This window comes from Triturus cristatus, chromosome 8 (genome assembly GCF_964204655.1).
Source record: "Triturus cristatus chromosome 8, aTriCri1.1, whole genome shotgun sequence".
NCBI lineage: Eukaryota > Metazoa > Chordata > Amphibia > Caudata > Salamandridae > Triturus > Triturus cristatus.
In genome coordinates, this window is record NC_140591.1 from 313,504,309 (window position 1) to 313,517,485 (window position 13,177).

At 40.6% G+C, this 13,177-nt stretch overlaps 1 protein-coding gene across 5 annotated transcripts in view; it reads left to right on the top strand.

Moving 5' to 3' along the window:
• Window positions 1-13,177, top strand: part of SGCG (sarcoglycan gamma) — a 967,353-nt gene that overhangs the window by 540,049 nt on the left and 414,127 nt on the right. The window lies entirely within an intron of this gene.

The following is a 13,177-nucleotide window of genomic DNA, read 5'->3' on the forward strand; positions in this document are numbered from 1 at the left end:
TGACAATGGTGAGAAGTAGAATCTTCGCAGGGTAGCACTTTATTGTAAATCTACATCTTCCAGTGTTTCCAATAAGTCAATTAAAGTTGTTCAACCCAGCAGTGGTTACTTGCTATCTACCCCGGAGTTTTCTAATTCTCTTTCTGATGTTGTTCGTCATAGGGAGGAAGGTGGTGGTGATGCTCCTAACATCAGTGATATGCAGAGTCAAGGTGGTAATAGTTCTACTTCTTATCAATCTGAAGGAACTAGAGTTGCGAGATCTCGCAGACCTCCTGCGTATTTGAATGATTGTTTATGTTAATGTGTCAGATGGGTAGACGGGTCTATTGCAATTTCATTTTGTTGTAATTCTAAGGGAAGAAGATGTGTTGTACCATGCGTTGAAAGACACTCACAGCGGAGATTAAACCAAAAGGAAGTGTTGTGAACTGAAATGTTCCCTCTGTGGTTATGAATGCTGTTAAATTCTTTTAATCGTCATGAAGACGGATTTGATGGTATGCACTTTTCAAATCTAATTTCGTGAAGAACTTCGCCCCTTGTAAAGTAGAGACTAACTCTCCTATGTTGGGAAGAGGAAAAGTGTCTGCCACCACATCATTATTTAGAGATCTTAAGTCCACACAGAACCTAATTTTGCCATCCGCCTTCTGCTTGATAACAACCGGAGACACCCATGAAGAGGACTCAACAGGTTCAATGACACCACCCTGTAACATTTCTTCAATTACTTTTTTAACCGCATCTTTGACTGATAGTGGAATTCTTCTTACTTTGTGTTGTACTGGGATGGCGCCTGTCTTTATAACAATCTTATGGACATACCCTTCTAATTCTCCTAATTCATCTCTAAACACGTTTCTGGCATCATACAATATGTCGCTAAGAGTGTGGTCATCTACAACCATTACTTGGTAGGGTGCTCTTGGATTTACTATTATATGCAGATCATATTGATGGATCCAGCCAAGGATTGGTGGTCCAGCTATGGCAACATATATCTTGCCTTTAATTGACCTGTCTTTGAAGTTCGATATCTGCATCAAAGTACCCTAGTAAATCTATACTTTCACCTTGGTACCCAGTTGGAGAGATATCACTCTCCTTCAAAACTGTGTCACCCCACTCATCTTTGAATAAGGACTCTGGAATGATAGTGTGTCTTGAACCGGTGTCTACCATCAGGGTTACTGTGCGGCCATTGACCAAAAACTCTGCCTTGGGTCTTTTCTCTCTTTTTCCATTGCAACAATTAATATCACAATCATCCACAATCAAAATATTGTCCTTTTCTCGTCTCATTTCTATAGGTTTATCTTCAATCACAGACACATTAGTATTACCACCTTTGCTCCTGCACATTCTTGAGAAGTGACCTAACCTCCCGCACTTGAGACATTCCTTACTGTTAGCAAAACAATATTTTGCATCCGAGCTATGAGTATTGCTACGGCATCTTGAACTTTGTTGTAATTCTAAGGGAAGAAGATGTGTTGTAAATATGTACTATCCTCAATGTATTCACTGAATATTCCCCTTGTCTTAGCCCTTCCTTTGTGTCCGTTCCTATTCTCCTCTTGGAATTCTTATTGTGTTCTAAGCACCTGCTTCGAATCATAGCTGGGTTCCAGACGAGTCAGTTGGTGTCTGGTCAGCTGGAGCGGTGCATGCTTTACCTACGCTCTCACAATAAATCTACTATTCAACCTCAGAAGACTTCAGTCTTATTTCTACTATGGCTTACAACAGTATACTATAATACTTTTAGTAAAATCAAAAGGTGTTGACTAACGCCAGATCAAAAAAGGAGAAAGAACCCATTCCACTACCAAGGTAAGCTCCTTGCACCTGTTCAGCTCAAACAAGTACCCCCTTTGTATACATCCTAACTTACTTCACTTTTTACAGATTACATGCCTTCTTTGTTTGATCTGGACCATTACATGTATCATCCCTTCAGAAGAAGTGTAGACAATGCATCAATTTTAGTGAGGCCTGGTTGTTTATATATACATTGTACATATATTTAAAGCTTTAGGTGTGACCCAATTTATGTCTGGAAAAATTATAAAGTAAAATGATATCTTGGAATGATAAAATGAATTTACAGAACAAATACTGCCAGTGAACACATGAGCATGTTAATTTTGTACTATTATAATAGGCAAAGTTGAAATAATAAATTGTTTGTTTGCACCTTTTTTCATCTGAAGTCCAATCAGTTACGCATATTTGCAGCGCTTTAAGTGAATATTTCCTGCAAGCATATGGGGTCATAGTCATGAAAATTAAGACCTTATTGTCTCTGCAGTCAAGTTTATATTCCTCTTCTTACCTATGCCACACCTTCCTGAAACATGCAGTGTCTCTGGATAAATAAAGATATGTCACTTTATTCTACCTCAACCACAGCTGAAGACACCAATCACTACCAACTGGAGAACGTTGACAAGGCAGCATTACAGAACTCAGTGAAGTAAGAGAGAGCTCATAGTAGTGAAGATAGAAGCCTGCACACCACTCAAAATGAGAATAAACCCCCAACCCATCTCAAATAATCAAAGTGCCCTCAAGACAGAGAAAAGGAGAAAAACAAATACAGACTCAAATGTAAAACAGAAAAATCGCTAGATTCATGCTGAATCAAAAGGAGAAGAGCTCACACATAGTGTGTCAGATAGCCATGTCTCCTTTGGTTTCTTCTCTATTTAGCAGATAACCGGGACCATCCACATCACCCCTACCAGCTAGTTCATATGACTTCTCCCAGATTCCTTATCATCCCTTACCAAGTTGGACTCCTTGGCTTGACCACCATGGTGGTGGTTCAAATTTCACATCAGCTGTCTTAACTTTTTTTCCTTCCTGAAGAGTACTTAAATGGTCCACCGCTTCATCTTCCCAAAAAATCTTCACTGCTCTCTGAGCACCCCTGACATCTCCTTATTTAGTTAATTTCCTCTTTACCACCAAATGAAGACTAGCACCAAGAAGTCTTCTCTAAATCTCTCTTCGGTCTTGACCACTCCAAATTGACCATCCTGGGCTTAAATCAAAATTCTCTGTATGAGAACACACAGTGCCCCCGACATGATTCTTCAAAACATAAGCCCATCCTTTTCTGAAAATTCATCAATGACTGCTGAAAAAAGATTTGAGACTCTCATCCATTAATCTCTGTTCTGGTCATCCTTCTCTAAGATACTGAAAACACAGCCTTAACACACTATCACTCTCAAGTTCTTCCTTCCACGCCTCCAAAATAGAATCCCTTGTGTTAATATCAAAACTCTTCCAAGCAAACCTCATCCTCTGCGGTCGCAAAACAGTCACAATTTACCACCTACTTCAAGTAGGTGGTAAAGCATCCGGAAACGGGAAAGCGTCCCCATGGGACCTCTTTCCCTTTGGGAATGCATGGGAAAATATTTTTTAAGGGCAGGCAGTGGTCCCAGGGACCACTGCCTGCCCTTACAAAATGAAACGAAAACATTTCTTTTTTTTTTTTAAATGCATCCCGTTTTCCTTTAAGGAAAATGGACTGCATCATTTAAAAAAAAACTGCTTTATTTAAAAGCAGTCCCAGACATGGAGGTCTGCTGAGCCCTGTAGGCCACCATCCCTGGGAGGGCCAACCATTCCCAATGGTGTCTCAAATTGCGAGTGGCCCATTAATATTCATGACACTCGCATTTTGCAACTCCATTGGAAATTGCTAACAGTGTCTCTGACACTGTTGTACATTTGCTTTTGCAACTCGCAAATTGCGACTCGCAATTTTTCGCAATTTGCAAGTCACAAAAGCAAATGGTAGTACATCTGGCCCCAAACAATTTAATCTAGCACCCTTGAATGCCAAGGAGTCTTCTTGTCGCCGTCAACATCTTGAATCAAGGCTGCCTCAAGCCCCATACAACCAGCATCAGTCACAACAATAATTTCCCTTCCTGGTACAAACACCTGCAAATCAGGAGCTCTTCTAAGCTCTTATCTAACCTACCCAAACTCTTCATTACAAGCATTGCTCCAGTTAAAATCCACTTCTACACAGTCCTCGCAGATCCCTGGTTTTATCCAACAGATTAAGTATGAACCGACTGTAAAATTCAACCATGCCAAGGAAAGAAACTACATTTTCTTTATTAGTCTGCACTTTCAACTTGCAGATTGTCTCCACCAAATCACTCTTAGATTTTGCTCCCCCACTGGGCACAGTAAGTCCTAGAAAAGAAATGTCCTCCCTTCCCTTAAATGTCCAATTTTAGGGCCTGATTCCTATGTTGGTGGGTCCAACACCAACAGTTCGTCTGTGTTCGACTCACCGACATCTGCCCCTGCGGTTCGCCCACCACATTTCAATGCGGCAGGCGGAGGTACCATCCACCGAGCTTCCGATAGGCTCAAGAAGCCCGTCGGTGTGTTGGAGGGTCAGGAATCCCGACAATAAGGGCAGGTACCTCCGTAGGAATTACAATGTCCCTTTTCTGCCTGCCCTTTCATGGCGGTTTACCCGCCATGAAAAGGCAGACAGAAAGTGGCTTTGGGGGCCCTAGTGGGCCCCCTTCCCTCTGGCCCCTCTATGGGGCCTGGGGAGTACCTTTGGTGCCTCTAACCATCCCTGCACCATGTGTCGGTGCCTGACAAATGGTGCACGGATGTTTTTAGAGTGTTTATTTTCATTTTCTTTTGGGGCGTGTGCTGCATCCCACAACACACGCCGCAATAGAAAATATACATATTGCGATTGCCTCGAAGGCAGTCGCATTGTAATCAGGGCAGAGGGACCACCGACTTCTAGTTGGGTAGTCCTGCTCCAGCTAAGGTGCCGGTCGTGCGAGAGTTTGACCGGCATCGTAATCAGGCCCTTAGTGTCATTGTCAAGTACCATAGCTTCCCGAACTAGTTTAATGATGGTCATTTTATTTCTATGGGATAGATGACTGGCTGAATGAGCCTTGCTAAATTCAAAATAATAATGTACAAGTCACACAAATGCCAGTGACAAGTGTTTTAACTTCATCATTGTCAGTTACTTGTGACAATTATGTGTTAACTCTCTTGAAATATCAATATCTAGGTTTTACTGTACTGGAAAATATGTATTTCACCCAATTGCTTGTGTGACTGGGCTTACTGACTTGCAAGACTTTAAAAAATATATATTTTAGCATCGGATTGTAGACAATAAATTCTTAAATTTGTGTGTGTTCCATTTGGGAAGCAGGGTACTCTACTTGTTCAAGACCCGCAAGATCCTTAAATGGTTCTCTGTCAAAACCAGAAAAAATGCCTCTCAAGCCCTAGTCACCAGCCTGCTTGACTTTGGCAACGCACTCTACATAGGAATTACAGCTCACCTCCTGAAGAGACTGCAGACCATTCAGAACTCAGGGGCCAGACTCATTTTCGACCTCCCCAGACAAACCCACTTCAGGAAGCTACACTGGCTGCCCATTCAGAAGAGATGCCAATTCGAGAAGCTGATCCACACCTACAAATCCCTGCACAACCAAGGTCCAGGAAACTTGGAAGAAAGGGAGGTACCCCTAAAGATAATTTGTAGGTCTGGGAGCAAGGTGGAACAAACCACAACATAATTAAAGAGACTCCCACATGACCTATATGCTTTTTCTGTAGGCTTAAAGATGCTCCATGGGCTATCCACTGCTAAACATACAAATCAAACAGCTGCTTATATGAGTTTTATCATTTTATTGTGTTATTGAATTCATTCTTATTTTTTTTTTTTTAAATATAAAGGTTTTTTGTATATTTCTCTGATTGTACACAATTTTAAAACATGTTATGAAACCACAAAACATGCCATTTGGCTGTGTGGTTGATTCAGGGGATATACCATATGTTTCAATATATATGCATTTTGTTTTACAAACTATGATGTTGTATTGAAATAAATGTGACTTGTAAGTCCAAACTGAATAACTGTTTATTTGCACTTATGAATGTTTTGTGGTTTCAAGAACATGTTTTTAAATTTTGTACAATCATAGAAATATGCAAAAAAAGTTATATTTAAAAAAATAATAAGAATGATTTTATTAACACAATAAAATGATAAAACTCACATAAGCAGCTGTTTGATTGGTTTGTTTAGCAGTGGGTAGCCCATAGAGCATTGTTAAGCCGACAGATAAAGCATATAGGTCGTGTGGGCGTCTCTTATTTTGCAACCAAGGTCCAGGATACATCTTCCACCCTTGAACTCCCACCTACCCTCCAAACACCTATGCTCCGCTTCTCTCTCTGTTGTTCTCATCCCCTGCATCCGCAGAAGCAAAAGTGGAGGTCTTTCCTTCTCCTACCTCATGGCAAGTCCTGGAACGACCTCCTTCTTCACCTCCGAACCGCATATTCTCTGCCGGATTTCAGGAAAGGACTCAAGACCTGGCTGTTTCACTGAATCCACTTCCTCCTCTGGATTCTCAATGCCTCGAGATGCTCACAGGTTGTTAGCAACGCTTCAGAAATCCTGTTTGATTGATTGATTGATTGATTGATAGGAATGAAGGCAAGAAGCATACTTCTAAGCAGCAGGTGGGAGTTTGTTACAATTTTAAATGGTGTGGCTGTCCAGCTGGTCAGTACCTGCTCCACACATTAGACATAGAAATTACAAATAACACTAGTGAATGTGAAGTAAAATGTCAGAACATTGCATGATATATAACACATGTGCGATATTTCACTAGACTTGCTATGACGCTACAAAATGCACAGATCTTTTAGTTTTTTTTCTTTCAGTCTCTTTTGAAGAAATGTCTTGGGAAAAGAAATGCAGTCATAGTGGCTACATTTCTGTGCTTTAGGATATGTGTTCCTTGCTTCATTTCCAGAAAGTTTTAAAAATGTGAACTTGCCATAACTGTCCAGAATTAAAATGAAGCCTCTTTTACACCTCCAATGAGGGTTGTCGTTTTTTAAAATGTATTTGTATCAAGTCTGTGTATTTATATGAATATTTTGCATATTTTTCTTGTTTCACCCTCTCCTTTTCCCCAGACAGGTTCTAGTTACAAAATGGGCACTTTAGTTATAACACAAGCTATGATCTGCATAATTAAATAATTTGTAGTAATTTCTTAGATGTTGTTCCAAGTTTGCTCAACAAGCAAGCAAATATAAACAAATCTGTATGTGCACAAGACAGTCTTTACTTTTACTCCAGTGACACTTTTTTTTAGGTCTTGCCTGAGATATCGCGTGCATCGTTGCTTGAAAAGATCTTTCGTTTGTTATAAAAAAAACGACCAAGGGCTAGACTTCATTGCCACTCTTATTTTCTTGCTTTTCATTGGTGAGCACATGGCAGTGTGTCGACTTTCAGTGTGCCTCTGTGTGTTTATTTCTTCCCAGGAGCAAGGTCCAAGTACCGATTGATTTCTTGATTAGTTTTCTTCCACCGTGCTTGCCCTCAGATTGTGATCCTTTTTATTGTTTTGCTTGCAAGTCAGCGTGACTATATTTTTTTTGCTTTGCTTGCGAGCCAATTTTATTACGGGTTGGTCAGAACTTTGTAGAGTCACCCTTACTTCCCTTTCCTTCTATCCACCCCGAACAATAAAATCATCATTAAATCCCTTTACCTCTACCCACCCAAACACTAAAATCACCCATAGCTTCCTTTGCTTCTACCCATTTGAACCCTAAAAGCATCCTTACCTCCATTTACCTGTACCCAACCGAATCTAAAATCACTCTTATTACCCTTTATTCAACCATTAAACCCTAAAATTACCCAAACTTCCTTTTACCTCTACCCATCCTTAAATCCTAAAGTCCCATTACCTTTCTTTACTTCTTTTTGTTTGATAAACGCCCTTATTGATTCTTAATACAGTACTACAGGTCATAAGCATATCAAGCGTTTCATCACAACCACTATTAGATACCTGTAGCAAAATAGGTAATACTGCACCCAGAGAGAACCAACAGGACAGCCAAACCCCCCTTTACTTCTATCCATCTGTGATCCCTAAGATCACCCTTACCTCCTTATACCTTTACTCACTGCAAGCCTAAAATCACTCTTACCTCCCTTTACCTCTTCCCTTCCTTAAGTCTTAAAATCACCATGACCTCCCTTTACCTCTACCCACCCCTCAGGGACCGAAAAGACTCTAACCATCTTGAACTGACACCTGTATCCAGCCTGAGGGAGTCCCAACCCTCCAAGTGGTGCCTCCCCACTCCTCGACCCTTTTGAGTGATGGTAAAGTATCCCAGATAGCCAAAACCGTGGGACTATGAAAATTGTTGGCTAAAAACGAATCTGAGAGGAGACCGGGACCAACCAACTCGTCTATTTGCCCACAGTGCAATGCTAGTCGGTCTAACTTCATGGCAGCTTCTGCCATGTTCATCTCCACAACAGCAAATCCTGTTCAGAGATTCTTCACAAATGGGATATCTGGCCTCATGGAGTCTAAATTAGGCTACAGCCTCCGGCCTCGTCCCGCTGGAGATTTTCAACTTCCAAAAAAGAGGCTAAGGGACTGATTCAGATCTTGATGGACAGGTTACTCCATTACAACGGGGATGGATAGCCTGTCCGCCAAAATATATATCCCATAGTATATAATGAGATTTATATTTTGGCGGGTGGGATATCCGTCACTGTTGTGATGCCAAGATCTAAATCAGGCCCTAAGTCCGAACTTGAAAATCCTCATTGCGACTTTGTATGGCAGCTCCCCAATGATGACACCTCCTCCTTGGATACTGCCGGCAGCATTACACTGCTGAACTTCTACTTTCTCAGAACATTTGTTTTTCAATTTCTTCATCTTTGTCCGAAGGTAAGCGCCAACTGGTCCCAATCAACTTCATGTATCCAATTCGTGCTCCATCACGGTCAGCCATATTTTCCGACTTTGACCCTGTCTCACACGACTAGATGTCCGCATTTGGCTCTTTGATCTTTTAGGTTCTAGTTTTTACCTTAAACTTTCAACCTCGTAACTCTGGTTCTACTGGTTGCATTTTTGTTGTTTTGGTGTCAAATACTTTATAAGAATTCAGTCTAGTTTTCTAACTTGATGGGGGATTTTTAATGTATTGTGTTTTCACTTTATAACTGTTTGTGTGCTGCATATATACTTTACACATTGCCTCAGTGTTAAGCCGGACTCCTTTTGTGGCAAGCTACCAGATGGTGAAGCGCAGGTTAATTTAGTGACTTTAGAGGTTCACTCTGACATGGATTGTAGCTGTTGCTTAAGCAGGGCTAACACCCCACTGAATCACCAACCCAATTTATCACACTCATTATTTCGGAATTCTGCTATTTGAGCTGTGAACAAGTGATTATTTCCAAAACACAGGTTGGCTGTTATCAATGACTCTGTATGAAGAATGTTGGTCGTCCTGTATTATTTTGTATGAAGAATCATATCAAAGCAACATTTATCTAAAAAGAATTATCCATGAAATATTCTCATTTCAAAAATGTAATATTGTCTCTCAGATAAACAGCTATATCTCAATATAATAAATAGTATAATACACTGTGCACATCTGTATCTATAGTTTATGCCATACCGTCTGTGTTTTGAAAAATATATATAGTAAAACAACTCCTCTCATGTTTCCAAAAATAGTTTTGCACTCTTAAATGGTGGCATGCAAAACTGTTTATTCCATATTCACCAGCATCAGCAAAACCCAACTCGTTTTGACAACAGACTTCATCATGGGTTACAGGCAATAATAGTGTTATATATATATATACACATTCACATAAAAAACAAAGGTTAAAGTGACATTATAGGTAGGTGAAAGTGTCAGTTAACACGTAACACTTTCAAAAACAAAACCACTGAAATTCACACATTATAGTTATTTCAAGTAACTATAGCTCACATACCCATCATGCACAGTGTTCTTAATGATGTCATTTCAGATGTCGTGTTGATGTTATCAATTATGTGATAGAATTTGTTATGAGTTATGTAATATATGTGAGGCCATAAGCAGTGCACTTTAACCTTTGGGTTTTTTCAGTGAGTTTCTAGGGTTTTTTATAAAGAAAAGTAATATTTTATTACCATATGTGACTAATGTCAACCTCCCATTGCACAGGGCTGTGCGCAGTGTGGAGTTGGACATTTGGCCTGCGCCCAATCCCCAACCTGGTGGCACCCTGTGCACAGTCTTTGTCTGAGTGCAGTGGGTATTTACAGCAAGGTCAACCGCCTGTACACAGACAAACTACCACAGACACTTGTTCCCCCATTTTGTTTAATGATTTTCCACTACAGGACACTTGTGTGAGTCATCACGGCCCCTGCGTTCCTGAGGGACTCCTGTGGGAGCAGTAGAGTCCAGCTGGGTATCTCAAGAGAACCTCAGGATTATGCCAACATCAACCCATCACATTGTCTTTTATTTGGCCTCAGGTAGGGGTCTCTGAGGTACCCCCCACCCCATAAGGTCCTTGGAGTTTGGGTATGCTTTACCTTGCTACCTTTTTAAAAAAGAAATTCTATACAAGGAAGGGTACAGAGTCCCCGTGACCTAAAATGGTGGCTGCAACATTTCTCTTCATGTAATGACCAGTGAATCCCAGTGCAAGCTCCTGTGCAACTCGCAGGATACTCTGACTCCTGGGAAGCTAGATGGACAATGGGATGAAAAAAGGCCACTCGGCCAATCAGATCACTCTATTTGAAGTTGATACCCACTGGAATCCCATGAGAGTCCACAATCCAATCATCCAGATATGTGTTCATTTTGAACCTCTCACAAACTACTGAATAGATTCACACAAGATCACAAAAGCACACTTTATTGGTAAAGATCTATCTTTCTGCCAAATTTGGTGTAATTCTTTTCTGCTGTGAGGTAGCGCTGTTCAAAAATCCCTATGGAAATGGCATTTGGAAATTCCGCTTCAGGACCCCCTTTTTTCGCGGCCTCTGCTTGACATATTTCCCTGAAACTTTCAAGGAAGGAGCTGAGTTCAATTCACTTTTTTTGGAAAGTTTCCTGAGATTTGTCAAACGCCCTCAGAGTTATCAGCAAACCAAAAAAAGCTCTTCCTATGGTAACTAGGTCCAAACCATAACTACAAAGTCTCTCTCTCTATATATCTATATCTATCTATCTATCTATCTATCTATCTATCTATCTATCTATCTATCTATCTATCTATCTATAGATTTATAGATATATGGATATATATATATATATATATATATATATATATATATATATATATATATATATATATATATATATTATCTACTGGCGGTCGCCAGTAGATAGTTATAGTTAGGACCGTGTTTCAATAGGAAATCTGAAAATTCTATTTTGAATAACTTTGGTGCCGGTTGACGAATCCTCGCAAAATTTTCAAAACTAATGGGGCGCTCTGCTCGGCTCCTACCCTGAAAGTCTCGGGGTGATTCGTCAAGCGGGGGCCGAGAAAAAAGGGAGGTCCCAAAACACGTTTTCCCCATGCATTTTCCCATAGGACCTTTAGTCGAAGGTACAGCCCGAACGGCTGAACAGAATTACTTGACATTTGGCAGAGAGGTAGTCCTCAGGTCAGGCATGTGCCTTTTGCATGTATGGAGTCAATCTGTTCAGTATTTCCTGAGAAAATTGCAGTTAAAAGTGCATACATATCTATAGGCGCGCACCGTGCGTGCACCGTGCGCGCACCCTAACGTGCGCGAGCGTAATTCTGATTGGTGGTTACATGTCAGTCAACGTTCGAATCGGTCGAAATCAGGAAGTGTCGGCCGCCATTTTGTTTGTTTTGGGTGCGAGAGTGAAAATGAGAGGTGGCAAACGTGAAAAGGGGGCAGGGTAGAGAGTTCCTGACCCCCTAGCCTTTGTCAGCCTTTGTTTTTTTTTTCTTAAATCGCGGGGTGCGCGCACGGTGAAAAACCTTAAAAAAAAAAATAATAATAATACATACATAACTTAGTATTTAAAAAAACGTACAAATTCACTTAAAAAACCATAGGTTTCACACACGTTATAGTTCGGAATTAGCATTTAAAAACCTTGCAAATTCACTTAAAAAACCATAGGTTTCACACATGTTATAGTTAGGTGGACATTTCACTCGTAAAAAACCAATGAAATTCCCTCGTTATAGTTAGTTCAGATAACTATAACTCGCGCGACCGCCACTCTATCACAAGGATGATGTCATCAGTGATGTCATGAGTGATGCCACTGACCATGTCATGAGTGATGTAATATGTGACGTCATGAGCAGTGGATTGCGGGCGCGCGAGTTATAGTTATCTGAACTAACTATAACGGGGGAATTTCATTGTTTTTTTACAAGTGTAACTGCACAATACATCGATAAAATGTAAACAGTGACATAACTGCATAAAAATCAAGAATGTCTACCCAGAAATTGATGGATTCAACATAAATGCAACAGTACCTTGCGAGAGTAAGTAAGGAAAAATGTAGAGAAAAACCCATGTGGGCATGTATACGCAAAGTGCGATACCGCTGGAAGCTGGGTCAAATTACTATAGATCTACAATGGTCAAAGCAAATACAATGTAAACTGTATTGTGTGGGAACAGTTGTGGTCAAATGCCCAAGTGGGCATGGATGTCCCAACGTGCAGTGGGTACTCAAATTGACACGGTACTGGTGTGGTCAGAAAATGAAATCCCTCGTGTTTCCTGCATTGGACGGTAATCACTTGCCCAAGTGGGCAGGTGTGATATAGCATGAATCTGCATTCAAGAAAGAATAATCGAGGTATGGTAGTAATAATGAGACCCCTGTATGGTGTTAGTTACGGTGCAATCTAGGGCAGGTGCCAGAGTGTGTCTGAATTAATTCGATGCACCTGGTTTCAATATTTAGGCAGCTATCACCTTTTAAATATTTGTTTTGAAATATTTGTTTTTAAATGTAAACATTCAATGGGAAACGCTGCGCGGATGCAATGCATAACAGTATTTTTTCTATGTCATTTGTTGCGAGTATGTCACATGGTACACTGGAATCCCTTTAATTAGCTTGCCCACCAGATCAGCGCTCATGTGATGAAGGCCACTGTGTTGGCCGAAACGCGTAATGACCACTTGCACTATCTAAATTAATAAAGCACGTTATTTCGACTAGCAGAACAGCCTATCTCTGAGTCTGTTTTCTCTACTTGGTGCGTGTATGCAGC